The 13,125-nt window shown below is 55.2% G+C and overlaps 1 long non-coding RNA gene across 1 annotated transcript; it reads right to left on the bottom strand.

The window, feature by feature from the left end:
- Positions 1–8,109: 8,109 nt before the first annotated feature.
- On the bottom strand, positions 8,110–13,025 carry LOC306806249. Its single transcript, XR_013775437.1, has 2 exons — positions 12,740–13,025; positions 8,110–8,681 (listed from the first exon to the last, which is right to left on the bottom strand). It is a non-coding gene; the product is annotated as an uncharacterized lncRNA (long non-coding RNA).
- Positions 13,026–13,125: the final 100 nt, after the last annotated feature.

Here is a 13,125-nt window from a genome sequence, read left to right as displayed (position 1 = left end):
ATTTTTGCAGAGGTGAGTTCAAGCTCTCCTTGTCTTTGGGTGCCCCATGGTGCAAAGCTGTGCTAGAGCCTGAAAGCCAAAGTAAGGATTGTTATTTGTTCCTTTGGCTCAAAACATTTGAGGGCAACCATAATGCCTCTTCTGGGACCTCTTCAGGAGACAGTCCAAATGGTGCAACCAACTTCTCCAAGAGGGACAGGCTGCTCCCAATCTCCCTGAAACTCTGTTTCTGTGGTCATTCATTTCCTGCTGCACATGCACAGAGCCAGGGGCATTGCTGGGAAACATGGGCAGATGTGGACTATCAAAACGTGACTCCATGGACTTGACATTCCCAGGGAGCGTGTGGAAATGAAACCAGTCATAGCACTTTGGGGAAGGTCTCCCAGAGCCCACTTGGCTGCCAGGCAGGGGAACCTGGATGGGAGCAGGAGTGCAAGGTGGGGGTGGGTCAGTCTGTGTGCTCAGGAGCAGAGCTGCCCCATGTGCTTGGAGCTGCAGCCCCACACGCCTAATGAGCACCAAATGTGCATTAAAGTGAACAGAGGCAAAGCCTTTGTCAGGCAACAGCAGCAACTGCCACAGCGGAAACAGTCAGAAAAGCCTTTCCCCTTAAAGTTTACTACTTTTACTACTAGCCTGGCCTGGAAGGCTTTATTGCTGCCGGCAAAGCTGGGACTTTGAGCCAGCCTATGAGAAGCATGGAAGAGCTGCATCCACGTGCATAAGGCCGGTGCACCCCCGTGAGCATTGCTCGGTGTGCGGGTGCTGCTCTGTGCCAAGGGCTCTGAGCACGGCTCTGGCTGGGCAGGCTCTGCTGTGGGGAGCCAGGGGGGGCAGCCAGCGGCCCCAGGCACCCTCCCGCTGCTGCAGGCTCAGGGGGAAGTTCAGCAGTTCTGCAAACAGAGGCCTCTCTCAGAAATGCCAGCAGCCACTTCAGGGGCAGGTTTGCAGAGGAGCTCAGTGCCCCTTTGCAGAGCTGGAAGGAAGCAAGTGGCGTCTGCAGGGAGCCTCCTCCAGGCTTTTTGGAGGGTCTGCCCCCACTATGCCACATACCTGCCTGTGCAACTCAGAAACACTGCTGGAGCTTTTAGGAGAGCCCTGGTGAGCATGTGCACGTGGAGGTGGATCCTCCAGGGCAGGGTTGGTGCTTAAGCTACCACTGGCAAGGCCCCAGCAGAAACCATGCTCTTGGTTTCCACTGAGCTCCAGACAGGATTGGGGGCTTCCAACAACAGGTGAGAAAGGTGCTGAGGCCATCTGGAAGGGACATGATCTTTGCTGATGTGGGTGGCAAAGCTCCCCCGCCTCCAGAGGAGTCAAAATGGAGCATTGTGAGTGTCCTCCTCCATATTCTGGCTACCAGACCCCTGTCAGCAGCAGGGCAGGTGCCTGGTGACACCTGCCTGAAGGGTCACTCCTGCAGCTTGAGACCTCAGCTAAGCCCTGCATCCCGTGCTCTTGGTGGGACACCTAAAGCTGGAGCATCCTGTGGTCTGCAGCATCCAATGGGCACTTCTGCATCGCCTGACTCCTGCCCTCGGGGTGCTTCTCCCAGGACCAACATCAACCTGCTTGTGCCCATGGCAGGTGGAGGCACTTGGGCACATTTCATCTGCTTGTCCAGGATGACAAGAGAAAGCTGAATCCTGGCCTCCTGTGCTGCTCCTGGCCCTCCCATGGCCTGCAGTGTCTGGGAGCTGTGGCAGGCACGTCTGCCGCACCATGCGGCGTTTCTGCAGGCGAGGAGGCCTTTGAGAGGCCAGGATAATGGCTAATAGTGCTGTTTTCCTCTGCTCTGCTTTCCTTCAAGTGAATTACCAGGGTCTTGCTGGGAATTATCCTGCCATTACCCAGCGCTCTGGGGAGCTGCCAGTGATTTACTTAACAGCAAACAACACAAAGAGCCGGACACGGCGGGAGCTACACAACCGAACAAGCTGGGGAACGTGCAAGCGGAAGAAAAATGCTGTAACAGCAGCCAGGGTGCAGGGATCCGGCCAGGGCTGCCAGCCACAGATGGGCACAAGGATGTCCCCAGGATCTGCCCTCAGTTTGCACATGGAGCTGCTCGCAGCCAGGGTAGATTTGGTCCATGGAAATGCCAAAGGCTGGAGGCCCCATGGTTCTGTGTCCAACCGGCCAGGGGGAAGCCCAGGGCTGTGGCACAGAGGAAAATCCAGTTCTCTTGTGCTGCTAGAGAGGGATTGAACTCAGGGATGGTGGGAAGGCTGTGAGTGGGTTGGCAGCAGAGCCAGGACTGACCCCCTGCTCTTCACCAAGACCCACCCGTGCCTGCATAAGTGGTACAGCAGAGACAAAGCATCCTGACCTCTCCCATTGCCTCTTTGCATCTTCCAGATTTTGTCCTTGTCACCCTTTGTTATCCCTTGGTGAGCAGGGCCCTCAGACACCCATAGCCTGGCTCCAGCAGATCACAATTCCCGGCTGCCCCAGGCTGCTCCCGCCTTCCTCCGGGAACTGCCCTCTGCACACAAAAGGGTGCAGACACCCCCACAGACACGTGCCTGCCATATGTGTCCCCAGCATTTGTGCTGCACCCTCCCCACAGGCTCTCATGCTTGCCATGTGTCCCCTCTCCTCGCACACGATGCCCCACATGGTTCCCCAAGCCCCCCAAGCACCCACACGAACCTCCTTGTCCTCCTGCCCCATGCACAGCTCTGCACACACACACTCACACATACACACACACACTCACTCACACACATACACACACACACACACACATACACACACACACTCACTCACACACATACACACACACACAGACAGACACACTCACACACATACACAGAGACAGACACACTCACTCACACACACACACACACATACACACACACACTCACACACACACACACACACACACACTCACTCACACACACACAAACTCACACACATACACAGAGACATACACATACACACACACACACACACACACACTCTCTCTCTCTCTCTCTCTCCTCTTGACACTTCACAGGCGCCGGGCGAAGGAGGGGCGAAGGAGGGGCTCCTCGAGTGCTAGAAAGTTGTTCCTACTCTGCGCTGGGAGAAACCACATTACTCACGAGTCCCTTTTTAGCGCGGCTATGTGTTTCCCCCTTCCATCTCCAGTCCATTAGCTACTATGGAAACAACATGTCATTGCCCGGAGGTGGAGTTCAGCCTCAGCCAAAACAGCCGCGGATAAATTCCAGCACCCAAATTCACATCCTGGGGCAAAGCCCGTGCAGTTTGGCTGGGGTATAGAAGCAGAGTCCTAGCTGTGCTAAAGGAGCAGATCTCGGTCCGGGCCTGCTTGCTGCAGGATGTGTGGGGTGCAGAAAACACTGGTGGGGACCCCACTGTCCCAGGCAGAGTGGACATGGCACGGCTGAGGAAGGCCAGGATGATTTACACTTCCAGAGTGTGACCAAGGGTGTGTGAGTGGAGATAAACAGCAGATCCTCTGCTGCATCCTGCAGCACCCACTGCCCAGCCTGTGACAGCTCTCAGCTGTGGATTTTGGGTGTCCAGTCTGAGTGCTTCATGCATCTCACCCAGGCAGGCCCCCACTGTGGGGCAGAAGAAGCCAGGGACCCCATTACACCAGGGTGGCTAAAGCGCTTCAGTTGAGCTGCTGTAGGTGAGCAATGGAGAGGGGAGCACTGTGGGATGAACTCCTCAATCTCTCCCCATACCCTGAGTCACCTGGATATGGGGAGGGACTTATCAGTGTCCCAAAGCCTGCCTGGCTTTGCATGGGGAGACACATGCGAGGTGGGGCAGAAGCTGTAGGGACCCAAGGGAGCCACAGTTTAATGGTGGGACCTTGGGACCCTGGGGAAGAGGAGGGCAGGCAGGGATGGTGGCATGTCCTCCCTGGAGGCTTTCATAGGAAGGGTGAGTCCTGGCTCCAGTCTTCCCTGGCAGATTGGGAAATACTGGAAGTAGGAAGCAAAGCTTTTAGAAGGAAGAACTTTCCTCAGTGGCAGCCAGCAGTCCATGACAGAGCTGTGACATTCAACACTGGTGCTGCTGTCTGTGGGCACCCTCCCAGCCTGGACTGCCCAGGAGCTGCCATGTCCCACTCGATGGCTTTGCCACCTTGCAGTGCCAGTGCCTGGGGACAGCAGCACCACATAGGGAAGGCAGTAACTACCCCTGCACTTCCAACAGCTCAGCCATGCACCAGAGCCAGCTCCAGCCTAGCTGGGACACTCCCTCCCTTCCCCAGCTTCTTCAGGAGATAAAGCAGGAAAAAGTGTTAGTCCCCAGGGCAGCCTTAGAGTGATCCACTGGCTTTCGAGTTGGAGCAGTGACCTGTGTAAGTGCCTGCCTGGATCAGGGCCAGCGAGAGCAAACTCTGGCCATGAGGCTCCATCACAGGAGGGAGGGAGAGACCAGAGGCAAGAGGAGATGCCTTTCCAAAGCAGGCAGAGGAATTGCCTGTCAGCAAGGCTTCTCTGCAAAGAGGTGAGCACCATCTCTGAAAAACAGAGGAAGAAAAAAATAATGCTGGTTTCTAGAGCAGGGATTTTCAACCTGCTCTGCTTTGTGGATCTCCAAAAATATCCCACCAGAGATGCGAGTTCCTTTGTAGCAAACCCACACCACCTGGCAAGACACTTCCTGGCCTCAGTTACTCTTCCTTAAAAGCAGCCACGGAGCCCTGGGGATCCCCCAGCCACAAAAGCTGCAGCTCCCCAGAGTACTGGAAACACAAAGCAGGCTTCTTTACCCTCGTGGGAGCCCCATGAAATGGACTGCAGCCCCAAAAACCCAGGGCACAGTGTTGCAAGAGCAATGCTTGTCCCACACCCGCTAAGGAAGGAGCACCCAGTGAAGCTGGGAAAAGCTGAGGTGCACCCCTGGGGAGCACTGGGGACACTGCAGTTCCAAAGCCATGCTTCAGACATGGTGCTTGGTGTGCATTCTCTGGTGACTAATAGAAGACAGTGCATCTGCAGTGGCAGATCTCTTGGGGTGGGTTCTAGTGAGTGTCTAGTGAGTGTCCCCCATCTGCTGAGCCAATTGTTTCCAGGACATTGCAAGAAGAACTAGAATCTTCCCTTCACATCACTACCAACTTTGTTTAAAATTGGTCCCATGGGTTTGCAACAATTAGAAAGGAATGAGCAGCAAAAATGAGAGAAAGGCTCCTTTTCTTTGGAAACCAATGTGGACACATAAAATAAATGCTAAAGGGTGCAGGAAGGTGTAAAGGAAAGAAGTAGGAAGATAATGATCCTGCTAAAATATCTTTTTTCTCCAAAATGCTGCCTATCACAGGTGGCTCCACTGAAGTAGGACTCCTGAGCATCCTTAACAAGTGGGGGACAGATTGATCTGTGCAATCTGAGATACAGATTGGTTGCGATGTCCCCAGTCCTTGTCCAGAATCTCAGAAATGCCACCCAAGAAAATCTCTTGGCAGAGATTTTCCCTGTGTTCCCGTCCTGGAATAGGAGTGTGAACACAGACCCCATAAGCTCTGCAGCTGAGCTGAGTGACACTGTGACCCTGAAATGGCATTTTCCCCATTATCCCCTTTGCTTTTAACCACTGATGTAAGAAGCATCGTTAAAACAAATCTCCCAGACCAGATGAGCTCCCCTAAAGCCTGCACAGCCATGAGACAAGCTGGCCAAATAAACTGGTTGAAAATTAAAAAAAAAAGAAAAAAAAGGGGAAGGAGTTAGTCCATTCCCTCATTCCCTTTTGCTGCACAAGCAGTGAGGGAGGCCGCACACCGGCAGAGCTGGACGGCTCCTTTGGCAGCAGCACAGATTTCGATCGGCTTGAAGCAATCATGAAAATGCAGCCTGAACTTCCAGTGACTCACCCAGAGAAGGGAAACTTCCTGGCTTGTGTGTTTGAGCATTTCTGGAAAAACTGCTATATTTGGCATGGAAAATAGGAAGGATTCCTCCAGTTGCCTGAAACGGGAGCAGCAGAAATGAGTCAATGGGCAGTTGAAGACCATTGAACAAGGACGTTCTCTAAATTATTCATTGTGATTCTCCACATTGTGTATTTTCCCCACAACAGGCTCAACAGTCACAGCCTAGGATGGCCCAGGCTCCACCAGGATGATCCTCGATTTATTGCTCCAACAGCCACCCTGGCACTGCACGTTGGCTGTGTATGATTGAGTGTGGATGTTAGAGGCTGCTCCCCATCTGTTTACCAACAAACTCTGCTCCTAAAGGTACGGCATTGTGCTTATCGCTACACGTTGACCCAGCGTGAAAAATCTGCCAATTTATATTTTCATGACATCAGTAGCTAGAAATGCAGTTCTTGCCAGCTTCAAACACTCTCAAATGTTTCATCTAGTATGCTGGGGGAAAAAAAAATGAAGGAACTGCTCTTCTGCAAATTACTGAAGTTGGTGGAGGGGGGAGCTATTTTGAGGATTTCAAATGCATCCTTCTCTCCCTTTTTTTTTTCAATAGTTGTCCAAATGGTTATTCAAACAGCTTGTTCATTAAACTCCTGAGTTGGTAAATGAAAATTGTCATTTTCAGATCATATTGTTATTACCTAAAGGAAAAAAAAATATGAATAAATTACAAGTAAAAAAAATCTACAACTTTTCATGAAAAATCTGCTAAGAAGAGAGAGAGGGCAGCAAATATTTTCCATTGGGTGCAATGCCAAGCAGCTCCTGGTTAGCATATATTAAATTAAATATTCAATTTGGTCATGCACAGCTTTTATTGGTGGATTAAATATCGACAAATATGTCTAATGCAGAAAGATGCTTCATGCTGCAGCCTGGCAAATCCCATTGCAGCCCTTGATCAGTGCTTTGGGTGGGAAAACCTGCTCCTCTTGCCACTGCAACCCTGCAAGGCTGATGCCTGGGATCCATGGGGGGTCCTTTCACCTTGTGACCTGCTGATGTCCATCATGATCAGCACCTCTGCCACGATGCTGAGGGCAGGAAGCAGGAGAGGGACTGCTAGGCAGTGACCCTCTCCCAGCCACTGAGGCTTTGGAACTGATGGACCTCTGGAACAGGGAGTGGGACCACTGGTTTTAACTTCTTGCAATTTCTCTGCGGAATTTATCCAGTTGCTTTCTGCCTGTAAATTTTTAAGCCATTTCCCACGCTCCCACAGCAAGGAGGCCACAGCTCAGTCATGACAGGAGAGCTCTCCCTTTCACTGGAGTGGAGCTTGCTGCTTTCTGGTGGCTCCACATTCTTGTACGGGGAAGAGTCAAGTATCCATCTTGATTTGGCAGACTTCTTTCCCTTTCCCTGCTTAGCCCATTCTTTCCAAAGGTGCTGTTCAGTGGGAACCACCGCAAGCAGGATGGTTTCAGCCTGGAAGCAGCGGCCTCCTTTCCCTGGCTCCTCCCTGCTGGGCTGGAAGGTGGCCAGTCCCTCCAGAGCTCCAGCAGCATGAGGGGAGCACTCCTCTCCCCAGCACCCCACATCTTCAGCCCACCAGAAGCCCCAGGCAGGAATGAGATATGTTGGCATCATATCAGAGAAAAGGGTCTTGTCCGGGGCTCTGCTTTGCCTCTCGAATGCTGCCCCTGGAGATTCGGTATCTGCTTGAGACTTCTGGTCCATCAATTATTTAATTCCCTCCAGCCATGTGGTCTCCAGCCCCGAGTGCTTGTCTCCTCTGAGTGTACGGCCTGCCTATGGGGGGAGAGAGGTTGGGCAGGGGGATGCAGAGCTGAGGCCAGGTAGAGAATTCCCACTGGGAAGCAAAGCAGAGGCACAGGGGACAGGTCCCACCAGCCGAAGTCTTGAGCTGAGCACTTGGGCTAGCACCTTCTTTTCCAGTCACACAGCTGGAGGGGTGAGTTCTTCCAATTTCTGGGGATGACCTTGAGGAAATTACTTCCCTGCTCAAAGCCTCACTTCACCCACCTATAAAATTGGGCCAAGGATTTCACAAGTGGTGTGAACTCCAGTGGCATCCCAAACGTGCGCGCGAGACAGTTTTGCAATAAGCAAAAGCGTGACACTCACCCCTGCTCGCAGGGGCTACACCACCATGGGTGTGCCTTTAGTGGTCCTGGTGGTGGTCCCTGTTTGCTGCTGCTGCCTGTGCTGTCTCGAGCTAAAGCAGCACAGCATGGCACAGCACGGCATGGCAGGCGCTGCTGGGCAGGCAGGACAAGCCACAACACGCGGGCAGGCAGGCGGCTGGAGCTGAGTAGGTGTGTCCCTGTTACCCAATAAATAACTCAAGCCCTAAAGCAGCCCATTGTAATTACGGGGGCCCCGCGCAGATTGAAAATGAAGGAGGGGAAAAAAGGAAATCAAGGTTCAATTCTTCCCCAGGAGGTAGCGCTCCATGGGGAAAGCAATAGAAGGGAGCGGTGATTTATATCTCTCCAGAGGAATTCTCCTTTGCAGGGCCGCCCAAGGCGCCGCCAGGTTCAGCTGAGTTTCTCATCTGAATATGCATGAGCCAGTAATTAATTCTCTCTGATACTGATCCAGATTTGGGGTTGGTTTTGAGAGTGTGTGCGTGCGCGTTTTGTGTCCGACTTCTCCCAGGTGTGCCAACGCACCGAGGAGGGATGAGACGAAGGAATGGTGGCTCTCCACAGTTGTCCTTGCAGGATGACAGCCATTGACACTTCAGGGGGATGCAGACAGGTGTCCCTGGTTGGGTGGGGACTCCTGTGGGGTGGCTCTGGGTGATGTCCTGCTGGGGACAGCATGAGAAAGAAAGTAGGGCACAATCAGGGTCATGTGCCTGAGGCTGGCTACACCGTGGGGCAATCCTTGCCCAAACACACATCCAGCCTTGGGCACCTGCAGGAGGTATTTTCCCTCCTCCAGCAGACATTGCAAAGATACTGTTTGCAAAGTGCTGAGAGGGAGGGAGGGAGGGAGGGAGGGAGGGAGGGAGGGAGGGAGGGAGGGAGGGAGGGAGGGAGGGAGGGAGGGAGGGAGGGAGGGAGGGAGGGAGGGAAGAGAATCTGGACTCGCCTCTTCCCTCCCACTTTCCTCTCTCCTTTTAAATCTCTTCCGTGCATCATTTGAGCAGTAGGACGGGAGCCCTGAGGAGCAAACCCTGTCTCTGGCCAAGGGCCCAGGCCTGGGGCGGGATGTGGGTGTGTAAACGCCATGCCACGGGCCCTTGTTCTGGCTCTGATCCACAGCTTGTAGTCACAACCAGCCTTCAAACTAGGGGAAAACCAGAAAACATTAATGAGAGAGAAACAACTGTTTTCCAGCTTCACAGAGCCCACACCCTAGAACACAGGTCTCTTCCCCTGCCCCCAGGAGCATGTTGCCCCAATGGCCTCCTTACCCTTCCTTTGAGAGAAAGGCAACAATCAGCTTTCCTGGCTTTAAACCTTGTCATGGGGCTCTGGCCATCTCTCAGGGATGAACTGAGGTTGTCCCAACACACAGACAAGTAAGGACAGGGATGTGAGTACTGGCACCTGGGTCATGGCATCAGCAGTGCTGGCCCTTGGAAGCCAGGAGGAGCTGCTGTATCCACTCCTGATGTTGTGGGCTCCCTGGAACAGTCAGCATTCCAACTGGAGGCTTCCCTGGTGCCCCCATCACGTTCCCACTGTGCCTGTAGCCAGGAGCAGGATCAGCAGCAGTGCTGAGATACATTATTCCCCTCCACTTGGCCCTGGCTCCTGACAGCACCCATGTGTGGCAGAAAAGGGACTGCCTTGGCACCACATCCCAGCCCAGGGCAGTGGCTTCCCAGAGCCACAGAGAAGCCAGTGAGCATCAAGGGACCACGGTGTCACTGCCTGCTGGGGTCAAAGGATCTGGAGAGGTCACACTCCCTTTCCCACACCCTCCAGGGGATAACTCCTCCTGAACGCTGCCCTCACTCTGGAGCTCTATTCAGAGGCCCAAAGACTGTGCCATGTCCTGCCTACCACATCCAGCTCCATCCAGTGGAGTGCAGAGGAGACAGACTCCCTACATCCATCTGAGGGATCCCTGCGATGTCGGGCTGGGAACGGCGGGTGAGTCAGAGCCCTGTGTTGTAACGTGGGGAGCAGAGCGCGTGTCGGAGCAGGGATGACCGTGAGCTGCAGTGTGGGGCCCGCCTGGGCCTTTTGCAATCCTCTGGGGAAAGGCGAAGTCAGTGTCTCCATCCCTTAATTAATAAGTGTGCCACAGGGCCCTGCTCCTGCCTGTTTACGTGGTTCATGGGGACGGACAGAGGAGCAGCAGCTGAGGACGTGGGGAGGAGGGCAGCCTCATCAGCCCTTCCCTGGGCTGGGGCAGCCAGTGCTCTGGCATGCAGCCAGGTCTCAGCCTTGGCCCCATGGTTTCAAAGACACTTTTTGAACCCATGAGCCGACTCCAGGTCTCCACACACCTCCCCCAGTGAGTGAACGTGAAGCTCCTTCTCACCTCCCCATCACCTTCCACCTCCCCCCAGCACTGCTCCTCCAGAGAAAACCTCTGGCTCCCGTGTGCAACCCTTGTCCATCGAGGAACAGAAGGTGACATAGCCAGGATGTCATCTCTGCCGGCTTCACGTCCCGCATCACCAGCCTGACCTAGAAACACTACCACGTCTCGTGCGCCGGAGCCCGGGGATGCTGCAGGCTCATCCCTCTGTTTTTTCCAGAGCAGCTGAGTGACAGTCGCCCCTCCCTTGCCTCTCCGAAGAGCGTAATGAGAATTTCCTCCGAGGAGCAGCTTGCCGCGATGAAATAATCGCCCGAGCAGCATGATCTTCGCCGGGGATTACAGAGGCTGCTACTTGCTGAGCTAGGGAAACGGCCGGTGAGGAGGGAAAAGTCCTACCTCCTCCTCCTCGGCTCCTTTGCCAAAGCAATCGCCTGCCGCTGGCGGACCGAGGTCCCAGGCAGAGAGCTCAGCCCTGGAAACTTCTGTCCCCGATGCTCGGGCACTTTTGCAAAGTCCCTTTCCACCCTCCTCCTCCTCTCTCTGCTCCCTGAGGAGCCGCTCCCCAGCCCCGGCAGTTGGGAGGGGTGGAGAAGAGGTAAAGAAGCAGCTGCCTTTTACAGGCAACAGTTTCTGTTGTTTCTTTTTGGACTGCTGAGGCAGAAAGCGCCGAGCCGAGCCTGCTTCTCCCTGCCTTACGCGCACAGGCACTCGCCAGCCGGTTATCCCGCTGCACGGAGGGACGGCAGCACGGACTATACATGGATTTCCGACGCGGAGTAGTTTAAGGCAGTTTTGCTTCCACTGCAGGCTTGGCTTTTTTTTTTTTTTTTTTTTTTATCTCCAACCCTCCCACCACCATCCCCCCCGCCCTCTGTCCTCTGTGAGATCCTACTGTGACCGTCCCTTGAGGATTCCTAGATTCTGATTTTTTTTCCTGAAATATCCCACATCTCATTTTCTTTTTTTAACTCTTCCTGAAACGTGGGAACCCCAAGCCGAAAGGAACATCCCTAGTTTGAGCAGAAGGCACGCATAAAAGCCAAGTTATAGCAGAAGTGATGTTTTGAGGGATTTGGGCATGGGTGTTTATTTTTTTCTTTCCTCTTTCGGACACATTTCGAGACTCGCCGGCCGCCGGCTCCCGGCTGGGCTGTGGCAGAGGGCGCTCCTGCCTCCAGCACTGCGAGCAACCTGCCCCAAACCTACTGAGTCCTGTCTCCGGGAATAGCAGCTGCCCTTGTCTCGAACACTCCAAACGAGAGGCGTAGCCAGCAGCGACCAGAAATCCCGGTTTCCTCAGCCCTCTCCTTCCCCTGAGTGCATGGAGAAACTCTCGCCCTGCTCCTGCCCAGTCCTGCCACCAGGTCAGAGCGGGACATCCAACATGAGAAATCCATCATCCCCAAAAGGTCCCAACGCGAGAAATCCATCATCCCAAAAGGTCTCTCCTGACAAAACGCCAGCAGTGACCGACCGTCGTGAGCGGGGTGCTGCTGTGTCGACAGCGCCCGTGAACCAAAGCGAGAGTTGCTGGTGGGGTCGCAGCCCCTGGGGCCGGGGGCCGGCCAGGGCAGGGGTAGCTGGCCCTGGCACGGGGTCAGCCCAAGGGTCAGCGGCCGCCGCGAGGTTTCAGCCGCCCCTGCTCTTCCCGCTCCCGCCACAGCCCTGCGGCCCTGATCCCCGTCCCCACGCCGCCATCGCCTCAGTGCTGCTCCCACGAGGGGCAGGAACGCAGAGGCTGAGGAGAAAAGCGCTGCACGGTGCGCCCAGGCACAGACCTGCCTGTTTGCTGTGCTGCTGCGCTGAGTGGGAGGGACATTTTGTCCTGGAAACGGGGCTCTGTCTCTGTGTCCAGCCGCCGGGCGCGTGTGGGGATGGGGCAAGGGACGGCGGCGCCATGACGCCTCGTGCCGCGACGCCTGGTGCCAGGCGGTGTGGGGACTACCATGGCTTCTCGGCAGCTCTCCTGGAGCCCTAGAGGGAGCAAACCCGGGTCAGCGCGGCTCCCAGTAGCCGTGATCAGCGCCCCCCGTCCGCGGCAGCCCTCCACCCCGGGCCCCCAGCCGACCAGCCCCAACTCCGCTCCACAGCTCCGCCCCGAGCCGCCTCCGGGTTTTCAAAACCACTTCTCCGCAGACAGACAGTCGGCTCAGCCAATAAAAAGCCGCAAAGCGTCAGCACAGCGTTCGCCTGGCGCTGCCGACCAATCCACATCGCTCGGTCCCTATATCCCGCCCTCCGAGGACAAGTTCTGCCCCAGTCCGGCGGCCATGTTGAGTGTGGCAGCCGCTCTGCTCCGTCTGGAGGGGCGTTTTTTCCCACCCCTTCACCCCTTGCTTCGCGCTTTCCGCACCGGGGGTCATTTACCTGCGGCTGTGTCTCACTCCTGGGGCCGCTGTGGGCGGCCGAGCGGCTCCCAGGGGTTGGTAATACCGTGTGGTTGCCCCACGAAGGGCTCTCGGCGCCATCTTGAGTGTGGCAGAGCCCCCTCACTCGCTGCGTCGATGCCCGTTACCCCGCGGTGTGAGAGGGGACAGATGTGGCCCAGGTGCCCGCGAGCGCGGTGTGAGAGGCACGGTCGTATTTAACGGGAAATTGCGGGATGGGGAGCATAGGGAAGCTGCTGGTACGCCTCAAGCCCTGAACTCGCACAAGGTTGGGGAGGTGGAGGGGGGAAGTAGAAGCAGCTTGGCTACTTTTTTTTACTATAAAATAAGCAAACGGGTGGGAATCCCGCATTTCTGCGCGGCAGG

The sequence above is a fragment of the Erithacus rubecula genome (assembly GCF_903797595.1).
Source record: "Erithacus rubecula genome assembly, chromosome: 11".
NCBI classification, from domain to species: Eukaryota; Metazoa; Chordata; class Aves; order Passeriformes; family Muscicapidae; genus Erithacus; species Erithacus rubecula.
Note: the sequence above shows the minus strand (reverse complement) of the source record. Positions and strands in the feature narration are given on the sequence as shown.